Source organism: Osmerus eperlanus, chromosome 11 (assembly GCF_963692335.1).
Source record: "Osmerus eperlanus chromosome 11, fOsmEpe2.1, whole genome shotgun sequence".
Lineage (NCBI taxonomy): Eukaryota > Metazoa > Chordata > Actinopteri > Osmeriformes > Osmeridae > Osmerus > Osmerus eperlanus.
This window is the reverse complement of record NC_085028.1, coordinates 80,191-97,526: the sequence shown is the minus strand read 5'-3', so window position 1 is coordinate 97,526 and position 17,336 is coordinate 80,191. Positions and strand designations below refer to the sequence as shown.

General features: G+C 41.5%; 16 non-coding genes across 16 annotated transcripts; all 16 read right to left on the bottom strand.

Annotated features, from left to right (window-relative positions):
* Positions 1-1,833: 1,833 nt before the first annotated feature.
* Positions 1,834-1,906, bottom strand: trnar-ucg (transfer RNA arginine (anticodon UCG)). The gene has a single exon. It is a non-coding gene; the product is annotated as a tRNA-Arg (tRNA).
* Positions 1,907-2,712: 806 nt separating this feature from the next.
* trnar-ucg (transfer RNA arginine (anticodon UCG)) lies at positions 2,713-2,785 on the bottom strand. Its single transcript has one exon. It is a non-coding gene; the product is annotated as a tRNA-Arg (tRNA).
* A 702-nt stretch (positions 2,786-3,487) lies between these two features.
* Positions 3,488-3,560, bottom strand: trnar-ucg (transfer RNA arginine (anticodon UCG)). Its single transcript has one exon. It is a non-coding gene; the product is annotated as a tRNA-Arg (tRNA).
* Positions 3,561-4,368: 808 nt separating this feature from the next.
* On the bottom strand, positions 4,369-4,441 carry trnar-ucg (transfer RNA arginine (anticodon UCG)). Its single transcript has one exon. It is a non-coding gene; the product is annotated as a tRNA-Arg (tRNA).
* A 420-nt stretch (positions 4,442-4,861) lies between these two features.
* On the bottom strand, positions 4,862-4,934 carry trnar-ucg (transfer RNA arginine (anticodon UCG)). Its single transcript has one exon. It is a non-coding gene; the product is annotated as a tRNA-Arg (tRNA).
* Positions 4,935-5,248: 314 nt separating this feature from the next.
* trnar-ucg (transfer RNA arginine (anticodon UCG)) lies at positions 5,249-5,321 on the bottom strand. Its single transcript has one exon. It is a non-coding gene; the product is annotated as a tRNA-Arg (tRNA).
* Positions 5,322-5,741: 420 nt separating this feature from the next.
* Positions 5,742-5,814, bottom strand: trnar-ucg (transfer RNA arginine (anticodon UCG)). Its single transcript has one exon. It is a non-coding gene; the product is annotated as a tRNA-Arg (tRNA).
* Positions 5,815-7,009: 1,195 nt separating this feature from the next.
* On the bottom strand, positions 7,010-7,082 carry trnar-ucg (transfer RNA arginine (anticodon UCG)). Its single transcript has one exon. It is a non-coding gene; the product is annotated as a tRNA-Arg (tRNA).
* A 314-nt stretch (positions 7,083-7,396) lies between these two features.
* trnar-ucg (transfer RNA arginine (anticodon UCG)) lies at positions 7,397-7,469 on the bottom strand. Its single transcript has one exon. It is a non-coding gene; the product is annotated as a tRNA-Arg (tRNA).
* Positions 7,470-9,651: 2,182 nt separating this feature from the next.
* On the bottom strand, positions 9,652-9,724 carry trnar-ucg (transfer RNA arginine (anticodon UCG)). The gene has a single exon. It is a non-coding gene; the product is annotated as a tRNA-Arg (tRNA).
* Positions 9,725-10,144: 420 nt separating this feature from the next.
* trnar-ucg (transfer RNA arginine (anticodon UCG)) lies at positions 10,145-10,217 on the bottom strand. Its single transcript has one exon. It is a non-coding gene; the product is annotated as a tRNA-Arg (tRNA).
* Positions 10,218-11,025: 808 nt separating this feature from the next.
* Positions 11,026-11,098, bottom strand: trnar-ucg (transfer RNA arginine (anticodon UCG)). The gene has a single exon. It is a non-coding gene; the product is annotated as a tRNA-Arg (tRNA).
* A 2,181-nt stretch (positions 11,099-13,279) lies between these two features.
* On the bottom strand, positions 13,280-13,352 carry trnar-ucg (transfer RNA arginine (anticodon UCG)). Its single transcript has one exon. It is a non-coding gene; the product is annotated as a tRNA-Arg (tRNA).
* Positions 13,353-14,158: 806 nt separating this feature from the next.
* On the bottom strand, positions 14,159-14,231 carry trnar-ucg (transfer RNA arginine (anticodon UCG)). Its single transcript has one exon. It is a non-coding gene; the product is annotated as a tRNA-Arg (tRNA).
* Positions 14,232-16,025: 1,794 nt separating this feature from the next.
* Positions 16,026-16,098, bottom strand: trnar-ucg (transfer RNA arginine (anticodon UCG)). The gene has a single exon. It is a non-coding gene; the product is annotated as a tRNA-Arg (tRNA).
* An 808-nt stretch (positions 16,099-16,906) lies between these two features.
* On the bottom strand, positions 16,907-16,979 carry trnar-ucg (transfer RNA arginine (anticodon UCG)). The gene has a single exon. It is a non-coding gene; the product is annotated as a tRNA-Arg (tRNA).
* Between the last annotated feature and the right edge of the window lie 357 nt (positions 16,980-17,336).

Below are 17,336 nucleotides of genomic sequence, written 5' to 3'. Positions count from 1 at the left end.
GTTTCCAAAAACGAGAACAACTTATGGCTTTTAAAGCTCTTCAACAGCAATCAAGATCCATCATGCTGATGACAACCACGAAGGGACTCGAACCCTTAATCTTCAGATCGGAAGTCAGATGCCCTATCGATTACGCCAAGTGGACTCTTGCTTAAGAAATAACCACAAACATTTTGAGATAGCTTGTTTCCAATTACAAGAACACCATTCCTTAATTAGGCATCTTCAACAGCTTGAGAGGAATCAAGACGGACCCAGTTCAGAGAAAGGAACACAATTCTGTGGACAACGAGGAAGCGACTCTCAATCTTCTCACCATAAGTCAGACGCCTTATCCGTAACGACATGTATTCACTTCTTGCTAATTTAACCACACACACTTTGAGACAGACTGTTTCCTACAACATGGGAACAACTTTTTCCATCAAGCATCTTCGACAGCTCGACTGGAGTCGCGATCCATCAAGTTCAGATCAACACTTTGAGATAGCTTGTTTCCAAAAACAAGAACAACTTATGGCTTTTAAAGCTCTTCAACAGCAATCAAGATCCATCATGCTGATGACAACCACGAAGGGACTCGAACCCTTAATCTTCAGATCGGAAGTCAGATGCCCTATCGATTACGCCAAGTGGACTCTTGCTTAAGAAATAACCACAAACATTTTGAGATAGCTTGTTTCCAATTACAAGAACACCATTCCTTAATTAGGCATCTTCAACAGCTTGAGAGGAATCAAGACGGACCCAGTTCAGAGAAAGGAACACAATTCTGTGGACAACGAGGAAGCGACTCTCAATCTTCTCACCATAAGTCAGACGCCTTATCCGTAACGACATGTATTCACTTCTTGCTAATTTAACCACACACACTTTGAGACAGACTGTTTCCTACAACATGGGAACAACTTTTTCCATCAAGCATCTTCGACAGCTCGACTGGAGTCGCGATCCATCAAGTTCAGATCAACACTTTGAGATAGCTTGTTTCCAAAAACAAGAACAACTTATGGCTTTTAAAGCTCTTCAACAGCAATCAAGATCCATCATGCTGATGACAACCACTAAGGGATTCGAACCCTTAATCTTCTAATCCGAAGTCAGACGCCTTATCCATTAGGCCACGTGGTCTCTTGCTTCAGAACTAACCACAAACATTTTGAGATAGCTTGTTTCCAATTACGAGAACACTATTCCTTAAGTCAGACGCCTTATCCGTAACGACATGTATTCACTTCTTGCTGATCTAACCACACACACTTTGAGACAGACTTGTTTCCTACAACATGTGAACAACTTTTTCTATAAAGCATCTTCGACTGCTCAACTGGAGTCGCGATCCATCAAGTTCAGATAAACACTTTGAGATGGCTTTATTCCAAAAACGAGAACAACTTATGGCTTTTAAAGTTCTTCAACAGCAATCAAGATTCATCATGCTGATGACAACCACGAAGGGACTCGAACCCTTAATCTTCAGATCGGAAGTCAGATGCCCTATCGATTACGCCAAGTGGTCTCTTGCTTAAGAATTAACCACAAACATTTTGAGATAGCTTGTTTCCAATTACGAGAACACTATTCCTTAAGTCAGATGCCTTATCCGTAACGACATGTATTCACTTATTGCTAATTTAACCACACACACTTTGAGACAGACTGTTTCCTACAACATGGGAACAACTTTTTCCATCAAGCATCTTCGACAGCTCGACTGGAGTCGCGATCCATCAAGTTCAGATCAACACTTTGAGATGGCTTGTTTCCAAAAACGAGAACAACTTATGGCTTTTAAAGCTCTTCAACAGCAATCAAGATCCATCATGCTGATGACAACCACGAAGGGACTCGAACCCCTAATTTTCTGATTCGAAGTCAGACGCCTTATCCATTAGGCCACGTGGTCTCTTGCTTCAGAAGTAACCACAAACATTTGAGATAGCTTGTTTCCAATTACAAGAACACCATTCCTTAATTAGGCATCTTCAACAGCTTGAGAGGAGTCAAGATGGATCTAGTTCAGAGAAAGGAACACAATTCTGTGGACAACCAGGAAGCGACTCTCAATCTTCTCACCATAAGCCAGACGCCTTATCCGTAACGACATGTATTCACTTCTTGCTAATTTAACCACACACACTTTGAGACAGACTGTTTCCTACAACATGGGAAAAACTTTTTCCATCAAGCATCTTCGACAGCTCGACTGGAGTCGCGATCCATCAAGTTCAGATAAACACTTTGAGATGGCTTTATTCCAAAAACGAGAACAACTTATGGCTTTTAAAGTTCTTCAACAGCAATCAAGATCCATCATGCTGATGACAACCACGAAGGGACTCGAACCCTTAATCTTCAGATCGGAAGTCAGATGCCCTATCGATTACGCCAAGTGGTCTCTTGCTTAAGAATTAACCACAAACATTTTGAGATAGCTTGTTTCCAATTACGAGAACACTATTCCTTAAGTCAGACGCCTTATTCGTAAAGACATGTATTCACTTCTTGCTAATTTAACCACACACACTTTGAGACAGACTGTTTCCTACAACATGGGAACAACTTTTTCCATCAAGCATCTTCGACAGCTCGACTGGAGTCGCGATCCATCAAGTTCAGATCAACACTTTGAGATGGCTTGTTTCCAAAAACGAGAACAACTTATGGCTTTTAAAGCTCTTCAACAGCAATCAAGATCCATCATGCTGATGACAACCACGAAGGGACTCGAACCCTTAATCTTCTGATTCGAAGTCAGACGCCTTATCCATTAGGCCACGTGGTCTCTTGCTTCAGAGCTAACCACAAACATTTTGAGATAGCTTGTTTCCAATTACGAGAACACTATTCCTTAAGTCAGACGCCTTATCCGTAACAACATGTATTCACTTCTTCCTGATCTAACCACACACACTTTGAGAAAGACTTGTTTCCTACAACATGTGAACAACTTTTTCTATAAAGCATCTTCGACAGCTCAACTGGAGTCGCGATCCATCAAGTTCAGATAAACACTTTGAGATGGCTTTATTCCAAAAACGAGAACAACTTATGGCTTTTAAAGTTCTTCAACAGCAATCAAGATTCATCATGCTGATGACAACCACGAAGGGACTCGAACCCTTAATCTTCAGATCGGAAGTCAGATGCCCTATCGATTACGCCAAGTGGTCTCTTGCTTAAGAATTAACCACAAACATTTTGAGATAGCTTGTTTCCAATTACGAGAACACTATTCCTTAAGTCAGATGCCTTATCCGTAACGACATGTATTCACTTATTGCTAATTTAACCACACACACTTTGAGACAGACTGTTTCCTACAACATGGGAACAACTTTTTCCATCAAGCATCTTCGACAGCTCGACTGGAGTCGCGATCCATCAAGTTCAGATCAACACTTTGAGATGGCTTGTTTCCAAAAACGAGAACAACTTATGGCTTTTAAAGCTCTTCAACAGCAATCAAGATCCATCATGCTGATGACAACCACGAAGGGACTCGAACCCTTAATCTTCTGATTCGAAGTCAGACGCCTTATCCATTAGGCCACGTGGTCTCTTGCTTCAGAGCTAACCACAAACATTTTGAGATAGCTTGTTTCCAATTACAAGAACACTATTCCTTAAGTCAGACGCCTTATCCGTAACAACATGTATTCACTTCTTCCTGATCTAACCACACACACTTTGAGACAGACTTGTTTCCTACAACATGTGAACAACTTTTTCTATAAAGCATCTTCGACAGCTCAACTGGAGTCGCGATCCATCAAGTTCAGATAAACACTTTGAGATGGCTTTATTCCAAAAACGAGAACAACTTATGGCTTTTAAAGTTCTTCAACAGCAATCAAGATCCATCATGCTGATGACAACCACGAAGGGACTCGAACCCTTAATCTTCAGATCGGAAGTCAGATGCCCTATCGATTACGCCAAGTGGTCTCTTGCTTAAGAATTAACCACAAACATTTTGAGATAGCTTGTTTCCAATTACAAGAACACCATTCCTTAATTAGGCATCTTCAACAGCTTGAGAGGAATCAAGACGGACCCAGTTCAGAGAAAGGAACACAATTCTGTGGACAACGAGGAAGCGACTCTCAATCTTCTCACCATAAGTCAGACGCCTTATCCGTAACGACATGTATTCACTTCTTGCTAATTTAACCACACACACTTTGAGACAGACTGTTTCCTACAACATGGGAACAACTTTTTCCATCAAGCATCTTCGACAGCTCGACTGGAGTCGCGATCCATCAAGTTCAGATCAACACTTTGAGATGGCTTGTTTCCAAAAACGAGAACAACTTATGGCTTTTAAAGCTCTTCAACAGCAATCAAGATCCATCATGCTGATGACAACCACGAAGGGACTCGAACCCTTAATCTTCTGATCCGAAGTCAGACGCCTTATCCATTAGGCCACGTGGTCTCTTGCTTAAGAATTAACCACAAACATTTTGAGATAGCTTGTTTCCAATTACAAGAACACCATTCCTTAATTAGGCATCTTCAACAGCTTGAGAGGAATCAAGACGGACCCAGTTCAGAGAAAGGAACAAAATTCTGTGGACAACGAGGAAGCGACTCTCAATCTTCTCACCATAAGTCAGACGCCTTATCCGTAACGACATGTATTCACTTCTTGCTAATTTAACCACACACACTTTGAGACAGACTGTTTCCTACAACATGGGAACAACTTTTTCCATCAAGCATCTTCGACAGCTCGACTGGAGTCGCGATCCATCAAGTTCAGATCAACACTTTGAGATGGCTTGTTTCCAAAAACGAGAACAACTTATGGCTTTTAAAGCTCTTCAACAGCAATAAAGATCCATCATGCTGATGACAACCACGAAGGGACTCGAACCCTTAATCTTCTGATTCGAAGTCAGACGCCTTATCCATTAGGCCACGTGGTCTCTTGCTTCAGAGCTAACCACAAACATTTTGAGATAGCTTGTTTCCAATTACGAGAACACTATTCCTTAAGTCAGACGCCTTATCCGTAACAACATGTATTCACTTCTTCCTGATCTAACCACACACACTTTGAGACAGACTGTTTCCTACAACATGGGAACAACTTTTTCCATCAAGCATCTTCGACAGCTCGACTGGAGTCGCGATCCATCAAGTTCAGATCAACACTTTGAGATGGCTTGTTTCCAAAAACGAGAACAACTTATGGCTTTTAAAGCTCTTCAACAGCAATCAAGATCCATCATGCTGATGACAACCACGAAGGGACTCGAACCCTTAATCTTCTGATCCGAAGTCAGACGCCTTATCCATTAGGCCACGTGGTCTCTTGCTTAAGAATTAACCACAAACATTTTGAGATAGCTTGTTTCCAATTACAAGAACACCATTCCTTAATTAGGCATCTTCAACAGCTTGAGAGGAATCAAGACGGACCCAGTTCAGAGAAAGGAACAAAATTCTGTGGACAACGAGGAAGCGACTCTCAATCTTCTCACCATAAGTCAGACGCCTTATCCGTAACGACATGTATTCACTTCTTGCTAATTTAACCACACACACTTTGAGACAGACTGTTTCCTACAACATGGGAACAACTTTTTCCATCAAGCATCTTCGACAGCTCGACTGGAGTCACGATCCATCAAGTTCAGATCAACACTTTGAGATGGCTTGTTTCCAAAAACGAGAACAACTTATGGCTTTTAAAGCTCTTCAACAGCAATCAAGATCCATCATGCTGATGACAACCACGAAGGGACTCGAACCCTTAATCTTCTGATTCGAAGTCAGACGCCTTATCCATTAGGCCACGTGGTCTCTTGCTTCAGAGCTAACCACAAACATTTTGAGATAGCTTGTTTCCAATTACGAGAACACTATTCCTTAAGTCAGACGCCTTATCCGTAACAACATGTATTCACTTCTTCCTGATCTAACCACACACACTTTGAGACAAACTTGTTTCCTACAACATGTGAACAACTTTTTCTATAAAGCATCTTCGACAGCTCAACTGGAGTCGCGATCCATCAAGTTCAGATAAACACTTTGAGATGGCTTTATTCCAAAAACGAGAACAACTTATGGCTTTTAAAGTTCTTCAACAGCAATCAAGATCCATCATGCTGATGACAACCACGAAGGGACTCGAACCCTTAATCTTCAGATCGGAAGTCAGACGCCCTATCGATTACGCCAAGTGGTCTCTTGCTTAAGAATTAACCACAAACATTTTGAGATAGCTTGTTTCCAATTACAAGAACACCATTCCTTAATTAGGCATCTTCAACAGCTTGAGAGGAATCAAGACGGACCCAGTTCAGAGAAAGGAACAAAATTCTGTGGACAACGAGGAAGCGACTCTCAATCTTCTCACCATAAGTCAGACGCCTTATCCGTAACGACATGTATTCACTTCTTGCTAATTTAACCACACACACTTTGAGACAGACTGTTTCCTACAACATGGGAACAACTTTTTCCATCAAGCATCTTCGACAGCTCGACTGGAGTCGCGATCCATCAAGTTCAGATAAACACTTTGAGATGGCTTTATTCCAAAAACGAGAACAACTTATGGCTTTTAAAGTTCTTCAACAGCAATCAAGATCCATCATGCTGATGACAACCACTAAGGGATTCGAACCCTTAATCTTCTAATCCGAAGTCAGACGCCTTATCCATTAGGCCACGTGGTCTCTTGCTTCAGAACTAACCACAAACATTTTGAGATAGCTTGTTTCCAATTACGAGAACACTATTCCTTAAGTCAGACGCCTTATCCGTAACGACATGTATTCACTTCTTGCTAATTTAACCACACACACTTTGAGACAGACTGTTTCCTACAACATGGGAACAACTTTTTCCATCAAGCATCTTCGACAGCTCGACTGGAGTCGCGATCCATCAAGTTCAGATCAACACTTTGAGATGGCTTGTTTCCAAAAACGAGAACAACTTATGGCTTTTAAAGCTCTTCAACAGCAATCAAGATCCATCATGCTGATGACAACCACGAAGGGACTCGAACCCCTAATTTTCTGATTCGAAGTCAGACGCCTTATCCATTAGGCCACGTGGTCTCTTGCTTCAGAAGTAACCACAAACATTTGAGATAGCTTGTTTCCAATTACGAGAACACTATTCCTTAAGTCAGACGCCTTATCCGTAACAACATGTATTCACTTCTTCCTGATCTAACCACACACACTTTGAGACAGACTTGTTTCCTACAACATGTGAACAACTTTTTCTATAAAGCATCTTCGACAGCTCAACTGGAGTCGCGATCCATCAAGTTCAGATAAACACTTTGAGATGGCTTTATTCCAAAAACGAGAACAACTTATGGCTTTTAAAGTTCTTCAACAGCAATCAAGATCCATCATGCTGATGACAACCACGAAGGGACTCGAACCCTTAATCTTCTGATCCGAAGTCAGACGCCTTATCCATTAGGCCACGTGGTCTCTTGCTTAAGAATTAACCACAAACATTTTGAGATAGCTTGTTTCCAATTACAAGAACACCATTCCTTAATTAGGCATCTTCAACAGCTTGAGAGGAATCAAGACGGACCCAGTTCAGAGAAAGGAACAAAATTCTGTGGACAACGAGGAAGCGACTCTCAATCTTCTCACCATAAGTCAGACGCCTTATCCGTAACGACATGTATTCACTTCTTGCTAATTTAACCACACACACTTTGAGACAGACTGTTTCCTACAACATGGGAACAACTTTTTCCATCAAGCATCTTCGACAGCTCGACTGGAGTCGCGATCCATCAAGTTCAGATCAACACTTTGAGATAGCTTGTTTCCAAAAACAAGAACAACTTATGGCTTTTAAAGCTCTTCAACAGCAATCAAGATCCATCATGCTGATGACAACCACGAAGGGACTCGAACCCTTAATCTTCAGATCGGAAGTCAGATGCCCTATCGATTACGCCAAGTGGACTCTTGCTTAAGAAATAACCACAAACATTTTGAGATAGCTTGTTTCCAATTACAAGAACACCATTCCTTAATTAGGCATCTTCAACAGCTTGAGAGGAATCAAGACGGACCCAGTTCAGAGAAAGGAACACAATTCTGTGGACAACGAGGAAGCGACTCTCAATCTTCTCACCATAAGTCAGACGCCTTATCCGTAACGACATGTATTCACTTCTTGCTAATTTAACTACACACACTTTGAGACAGACTGTTTCCTACAACATGGGAACAACTTTTTCCATCAAGCATCTTCGACAGCTCGACTGGAGTCGCGATCCATCAAGTTCAGATCAACACTTTGAGATAGCTTGTTTCCAAAAACAAGAACAACTTATGGCTTTTAAAGCTCTTCAACAGCAATCAAGATCCATCATGCTGATGACAACCACGAAGGGACTCGAACCCTTAATCTTCAGATCGGAAGTCAGATGCCCTATCGATTACGCCAAGTGGACTCTTGCTTAAGAAATAACCACAAACATTTTGAGATAGCTTGTTTCCAATTACAAGAACACCATTCCTTAATTAGGCATCTTCAACAGCTTGAGAGGAATCAAGACGGACCCAGTTCAGAGAAAGGAACACAATTCTGTGGACAACGAGGAAGCGACTCTCAATCTTCTCACCATAAGTCAGACGCCTTATCCGTAACGACATGTATTCACTTCTTGCTAATTTAACCACACACACTTTGAGACAGACTGTTTCCTACAACATGGGAACAACTTTTTCCATCAAGCATCTTCGACAGCTCGACTGGAGTCGCGATCCATCAAGTTCAGATCAACACTTTGAGATAGCTTGTTTCCAAAAACAAGAACAACTTATGGCTTTTAAAGCTCTTCAACAGCAATCAAGATCCATCATGCTGATGACAACCACTAAGGGATTCGAACCCTTAATCTTCTAATCCGAAGTCAGACGCCTTATCCATTAGGCCACGTGGTCTCTTGCTTCAGAACTAACCACAAACATTTTGAGATAGCTTGTTTCCAATTACGAGAACACTATTCCTTAAGTCAGACGCCTTATCCGTAACGACATGTATTCACTTCTTGCTGATCTAACCACACACACTTTGAGACAGACTTGTTTCCTACAACATGTGAACAACTTTTTCTATAAAGCATCTTCGACTGCTCAACTGGAGTCGCGATCCATCAAGTTCAGATAAACACTTTGAGATGGCTTTATTCCAAAAACGAGAACAACTTATGGCTTTTAAAGTTCTTCAACAGCAATCAAGATTCATCATGCTGATGACAACCACGAAGGGACTCGAACCCTTAATCTTCAGATCGGAAGTCAGATGCCCTATCGATTACGCCAAGTGGACTCTTGCTTAAGAAATAACCACAAACATTTTGAGATAGCTTGTTTCCAATTACGAGAACACTATTCCTTAAGTCAGACGCCTTATCCGTAACAACATGTATTCACTTCTTCCTGATCTAACCACACACACGTTGACACAGACTTGTTTCCTACAACATGTGAACATCTTTTTCTATCAAGCATCTTCGACAGCTCGACTGGAGTCGCGATCCATCAAGTTCAGATCAACACTTTGAGATGGCTTGTTTCCAAAAACGAGAACAACTTATGGCTTTTAAAGCTCTTCAACAGCAATCAAGATCCATCATGCTGATGACAACCACGAAGGGACTCGAACCCTTAATCTTCTGATCCGAAGTCAGACGCCTTATCCATTAGGCCACGTGGTCTCTTGCTTAAGAATTAACCACAAACATTTTGAGATAGCTTGTTTCCAATTACAAGAACACCATTCCTTAATTAGGCATCTTCAACAGCTTGAGAGGAATCAAGACGGACCCAGTTCAGAGAAAGGAACAAAATTCTGTGGACAACGAGGAAGCGACTCTCAATCTTCTCACCATAAGTCAGACGCCTTATCCGTAACGACATGTATTCACTTCTTGCTAATTTAACCACACACACTTTGAGACAGACTGTTTCCTACAACATGGGAACAACTTTTTCCATCAAGCATCTTCGACAGCTCGACTGGAGTCGCGATCCATCAAGTTCAGATCAACACTTTGAGATGGCTTGTTTCCAAAAACGAGAACAACTTATGGCTTTTAAAGCTCTTCAACAGCAATAAAGATCCATCATGCTGATGACAACCACGAAGGGACTCGAACCCTTAATCTTCTGATTCGAAGTCAGACGCCTTATCCATTAGGCCACGTGGTCTCTTGCTTCAGAGCTAACCACAAACATTTTGAGATAGCTTGTTTCCAATTACGAGAACACTATTCCTTAAGTCAGACGCCTTATCCGTAACAACATGTATTCACTTCTTCCTGATCTAACCACACACACTTTGAGACAGACTTGTTTCCTACAACATGTGAACAACTTTTTCTATAAAGCATCTTCGACAGCTCAACTGGAGTCGCGATCCATCAAGTTCAGATAAACACTTTGAGATGGCTTTATTCCAAAAACGAGAACAACTTATGGCTTTTAAAGTTCTTCAACAGCAATCAAGATCCATCATGCTGATGACAACCACGAAGGGACTCGAACCCTTAATCTTCAGATCGGAAGTCAGATGCCCTATCGATTACGCCAAGTGGTCTCTTGCTTAAGAATTAACCACAAACATTTTGAGATAGCTTGTTTCCAATTACAAGAACACCATTCCTTAATTAGGCATCTTCAACAGCTTGAGAGGAATCAAGACGGACCCAGTTCAGAGAAAGGAACACAATTCTGTGGACAACGAGGAAGCGACTCTCAATCTTCTCACCATAAGTCAGACGCCTTATCCGTAACGACATGTATTCACTTCTTGCTAATTTAACCACACACACTTTGAGACAGACTGTTTCCTACAACATGGGAACAACTTTTTCCATCAAGCATCTTCGACAGCTCGACTGGAGTCGCGATCCATCAAGTTCAGATCAACACTTTAGGATGGCTTGTTTCCAAAAACGAGAACAACTTATGGCTTTTAAAGCTCTTCAACAGCAATCAAGATCCATCATGCTGATGACAACCACGAAGGGACTCGAACCCTTAATCTTCTGATCCGAAGTCAGACGCCTTATCCATTAGGCCACGTGGTCTCTTGCTTAAGAATTAACCACAAACATTTTGAGATAGCTTGTTTCCAATTACAAGAACACCATTCCTTAATTAGGCATCTTCAACAGCTTGAGAGGAATCAAGACGGACCCAGTTCAGAGAAAGGAACAAAATTCTGTGGACAACGAGGAAGCGACTCTCAATCTTCTCACCATAAGTCAGACGCCTTATCCGTAACGACATGTATTCACTTCTTGCTAATTTAACCACACACACTTTGAGACAGACTGTTTCCTACAACATGGGAACAACTTTTTCCATCAAGCATCTTCGACAGCTCGACTGGAGTCGCGATCCATCAAGTTCAGATCAACACTTTGAGATAGCTTGTTTCCAAAAACAAGAACAACTTATGGCTTTTAAAGCTCTTCAACAGCAATCAAGATCCATCATGCTGATGACAACCACGAAGGGACTCGAACCCTTAATCTTCAGATCGGAAGTCAGATGCCCTATCGATTACGCCAAGTGGACTCTTGCTTAAGAAATAACCACAAACATTTTGAGATAGCTTGTTTCCAATTACAAGAACACCATTCCTTAATTAGGCATCTTCAACAGCTTGAGAGGAATCAAGACGGACCCAGTTCAGAGAAAGGAACACAATTCTGTGGACAACGAGGAAGCGACTCTCAATCTTCTCACCATAAGTCAGACGCCTTATCCGTAACGACATGTATTCACTTCTTGCTAATTTAACCACACACACTTTGAGACAGACTGTTTCCTACAACATGGGAACAACTTTTTCCATCAAGCATCTTCGACAGCTCGACTGGAGTCGCGATCCATCAAGTTCAGATCAACACTTTGAGATAGCTTGTTTCCAAAAACAAGAACAACTTATGGCTTTTAAAGCTCTTCAACAGCAATCAAGATCCATCATGCTGATGACAACCACGAAGGGACTCGAACCCTTAATCTTCAGATCGGAAGTCAGATGCCCTATTGATTACGCCAAGTGGACTCTTGCTTAAGAAATAACCACAAACATTTTGAGATAGCTTGTTTCCAATTACAAGAACACCATTCCTTAATTAGGCATCTTCAACAGCTTGAGAGGAATCAAGACGGACCCAGTTCAGAGAAAGGAACACAATTCTGTGGACAACGAGGAAGCGACTCTCAATCTTCTCACCATAAGTCAGACGCCTTATCCGTAACGACATGTATTCACTTCTTGCTAATTTAACCACACACACTTTGAGACAGACTGTTTCCTACAACATGGGAACAACTTTTTCCATCAAGCATCTTCGACAGCTCGACTGGAGTCGCGATCCATCAAGTTCAGATCAACACTTTGAGATAGCTTGTTTCCAAAAACAAGAACAACTTATGGCTTTTAAAGCTCTTCAACAGCAATCAAGATCCATCATGCTGATGACAACCACTAAGGGATTCGAACCCTTAATCTTCTAATCCGAAGTCAGACGCCTTATCCATTAGGCCACGTGGTCTCTTGCTTCAGAACTAACCACAAACATTTTGAGATAGCTTGTTTCCAATTACGAGAACACTATTCCTTAAGTCAGACGCCTTATCCGTAACGACATGTATTCACTTCTTGCTGATCTAACCACACACACTTTGAGACAGACTTGTTTCCTACAACATGTGAACAACTTTTTCTATAAAGCATCTTCGACTGCTCAACTGGAGTCGCGATCCATCAAGTTCAGATAAACACTTTGAGATGGCTTTATTCCAAAAACGAGAACAACTTATGGCTTTTAAAGTTCTTCAACAGCAATCAAGATTCATCATGCTGATGACAACCACGAAGGGACTCGAACCCTTAATCTTCAGATCGGAAGTCAGATGCCCTATCGATTACGCCAAGTGGTCTCTTGCTTAAGAATTAACCACAAACATTTTGAGATAGCTTGTTTCCAATTACGAGAACACTATTCCTTAAGTCAGATGCCTTATCCGTAACGACATGTATTCACTTATTGCTAATTTAACCACACACACTTTGAGACAGACTGTTTCCTACAACATGGGAACAACTTTTTCCATCAAGCATCTTCGACAGCTCGACTGGAGTCGCGATCCATCAAGTTCAGATCAACACTTTGAGATGGCTTGTTTCCAAAAACGAGAACAACTTATGGCTTTTAAAGCTCTTCAACAGCAATCAAGATCCATCATGCTGATGACAACCACGAAGGGACTCGAACCCCTAATTTTCTGATTCGAAGTCAGACGCCTTATCCATTAGGCCACGTGGTCTCTTGCTTCAGAAGTAACCACAAACATTTGAGATAGCTTGTTTCCAATTACAAGAACACCATTCCTTAATTAGGCATCTTCAACAGCTTGAGAGGAGTCAAGATGGATCTAGTTCAGAGAAAGGAACACAATTCTGTGGACAACCAGGAAGCGACTCTCAATCTTCTCACCATAAGCCAGACGCCTTATCCGTAACGACATGTATTCACTTCTTGCTAATTTAACCACACACACTTTGAGACAGACTGTTTCCTACAACATGGGAAAAACTTTTTCCATCAAGCATCTTCGACAGCTCGACTGGAGTCGCGATCCATCAAGTTCAGATAAACACTTTGAGATGGCTTTATTCCAAAAACGAGAACAACTTATGGCTTTTAAAGTTCTTCAACAGCAATCAAGATCCATCATGCTGATGACAACCACGAAGGGACTCGAACCCTTAATCTTCAGATCGGAAGTCAGATGCCCTATCGATTACGCCAAGTGGTCTCTTGCTTAAGAATTAACCACAAACATTTTGAGATAGCTTGTTTCCAATTACGAGAACACTATTCCTTAAGTCAGACGCCTTATTCGTAAAGACATGTATTCACTTCTTGCTAATTTAACCACACACACTTTGAGACAGACTGTTTCCTACAACATGGGAACAACTTTTTCCATCAAGCATCTTCGACAGCTCGACTGGAGTCGCGATCCATCAAGTTCAGATCAACACTTTGAGATGGCTTGTTTCCAAAAACGAGAACAACTTATGGCTTTTAAAGCTCTTCAACAGCAATCAAGATCCATCATGCTGATGACAACCACGAAGGGACTCGAACCCTTAATCTTCTGATTCGAAGTCAGACGCCTTATCCATTAGGCCACGTGGTCTCTTGCTTCAGAGCTAACCACAAACATTTTGAGATAGCTTGTTTCCAATTACGAGAACACTATTCCTTAAGTCAGACGCCTTATCCGTAACAACATGTATTCACTTCTTCCTGATCTAACCACACACACTTTGAGAAAGACTTGTTTCCTACAACATGTGAACAACTTTTTCTATAAAGCATCTTCGACAGCTCAACTGGAGTCGCGATCCATCAAGTTCAGATAAACACTTTGAGATGGCTTTATTCCAAAAACGAGAACAACTTATGGCTTTTAAAGTTCTTCAACAGCAATCAAGATCCATCATGCTGATGACAACCACGAAGGGACTCGAACCCTTAATCTTCAGATCAGAAGTCAGATGCCCTATCGATTACGCCAAGTGGTCTCTTGCTTAAGAATTAACCACAAACATTTTGAGATAGCTTGTTTCCAATTACAAGAACACCATTCCTTAATTAGGCATCTTCAACAGCTTGAGAGGAATCAAGACGGACCCAGTTCAGAGAAAGGAACACAATTCTGTGGACAACGAGGAAGCGACTCTCAATCTTCTCACCATAAGTCAGACGCCTTATCCGTAACGACATGTATTCACTTCTTGCTAATTTAACCACACACACTTTGAGACAGACTGTTTCCTACAACATGGGAACAACTTTTTCCATCAAGCATCTTCGACAGCTCGACTGGAGTCGCGATCCATCAAGTTCAGATCAACACTTTGAAATGGCTTTATTCCAAAAACGAGAACAACTTATGGCTTTTAAAGTTCTTCAACAGCAATCAAGATCCATCATGCTGATGACAACCACGAAGGGACTTGAACCCTTAATCTTCTGATCGGAAGTCAGATGCCCTATCGATTACGCCAAGTGGTCTCTTGCTTAAGAATTAACCACAAACATTTTGAGATAGCTTGTTTCCAATTACAAGAACACCATTCCTTAATTAGGCATCTTCAACAGCTTGAGAGGAATCAAGACGGACCCAGTTCAGAGAAAGGAACACAATTCTGTGGACAACGAGGAAGCGACTCTCAATCTTCTCACCATAAGTCAGACGCCTTATCCGTAACGACATGTATTCACTTCTTGCTAATTTAACCACACACACTTTGAGACAGACTGTTTCCTACAACATGGGAACAACTTTTTCCATCAAGCATCTTCGACAGCTCGACTGGAGTCGCGATCCATCAAGTTCAGATCAACACTTTGAGATGGCTTGTTTCCAAAAACGAGAACAACTTATGGCTTTTAAAGCTCTTCAACAGCAATCAAGATCCATCATGCTGATGATAACCACGAAGGGACTCGAACCCTTTATCTTCTGATCCGAAGTCAGACGCCTTATCCATTAGACCATGTGGTCTCTTGCTTAAGAATTAACCACAAACATTTTGAGATAGCTTGTTTCCAATTACAAGAACGCCATTCCTTAATTAGGCATCTTCAACAGCTTGAGAGGAATCAAGACGGACCCAGTTCAGAGAAAGGAACAAAATTCTGTGGACAACGAGGAAGCGACTCTCAATCTTCTCACCATAAGTCAGACGCCTTATCCGTAACGACATGTATTCACTTCTTGCTAATTTAACCACACACACTTTGAGACAGACTGTTTCCTACAACATGGGAACAACTTTTTCCATCAAGCATCTTCGACAGCTCGACTGGAGTCGCGATCCATCAAGTTCAGATCAACACTTTGAGATGGCTTGTTTCCAAAAACGAGAACAACTTATGGCTTTTAAAGCTCTTCAACAGCAATCAAGATCCATCATGCTGATGACAACCACGAAGGGACTCGAACCCTTAATCTTCTGATTCGAAGTCAGACGCCTTATCCATTAGGCCACGTGGTCTCTTGCTTCAGAGCTAACCACAAACATTTTGAGATAGCTTGTTTCCAATTACGAGAACACTATTCCTTAAGTCAGACGCCTTATCCGTAACAACATGTATTCACTTCTTCCTGATCTAACCACACACACGTTGACACAGACTTGTTTCCTACAACATGTGAACATCTTTTTCTATAAAGCATCTTCGACAGCTCAACTGGAGTCGCGATCCATCAAGTTCAGATAAACACTTTGAGATGGCTTTATTCCAAAAACGAGAACAACTTATGGCTTTTAAAGTTCTTCAACAGCAATCAAGATCCATCATGCTGATGACAACCACGAAGGGACTCGAACCCTTAATCTTCAGATCGGAAGTCAGATGCCCTATCGATTACGCCAAGTGGTCTCTTGCTTAAGAATTAACCACAAACATTTTGAGATAGCTTGTTTCCAATTACAAGAACACCATTCCTTAATTAGGCATCTTCAACAGCTTGAGAGGAATCAAGACGGACCCAGTTCAGAGAAAGGAACACAATTCTGTGGACAACGAGGAAGCGACTCTCAATCTTCTCACCATAAGTCAGACGCCTTATCCGTAACGACATGTATTCACTTCTTGCTAATTTAACCACACACACTTTGAGACAGACTGTTTCCTACAACATGGGAACAACTTTTTCCATCAAGCATCTTCGACAGCTCGACTGGAGTCGCGATCCATCAAGTTCAGATCAACACTTTGAGATGGCTTTATTCCAAAAACGAGAACAACTTATGGCTTTTAAAGTTCTTCAACAGCAATCAAGATCCATCATGCTGATGACAACCACGAAGGGACTTGAACCCTTAATCTTCTGATTCGAAGTCAGACGGCTTATCCATTAGGCCACGTGGTCTCTTGCTTCAGAAGTAACCACAAACATTTGAGATAGCTTGTTTCCAATTACAAGAACACCATTCCTTAATTAGGCATCTTCAACAGCTTGAGAGGAGTCAATATGGATCTAGTTCAGAGAAAGGAACACAATTCTGTGGACAACCAGGAAGCGACTCTCAATCTTCTCACCATAAGCCAGACGCCTTATCCGTAACGACATGTATTCACTTCTTGCTAATTTAACCACACACACTTTGAGACAGACTGTTTCCTACAACATGGGAACAACTTTTTCCATCAAGCATCTTCGACAGCTCGACTGGAGTCGCGATCCATCAAGTTCAGATCAACACTTTGAGATGGCTTGTTTCCAAAA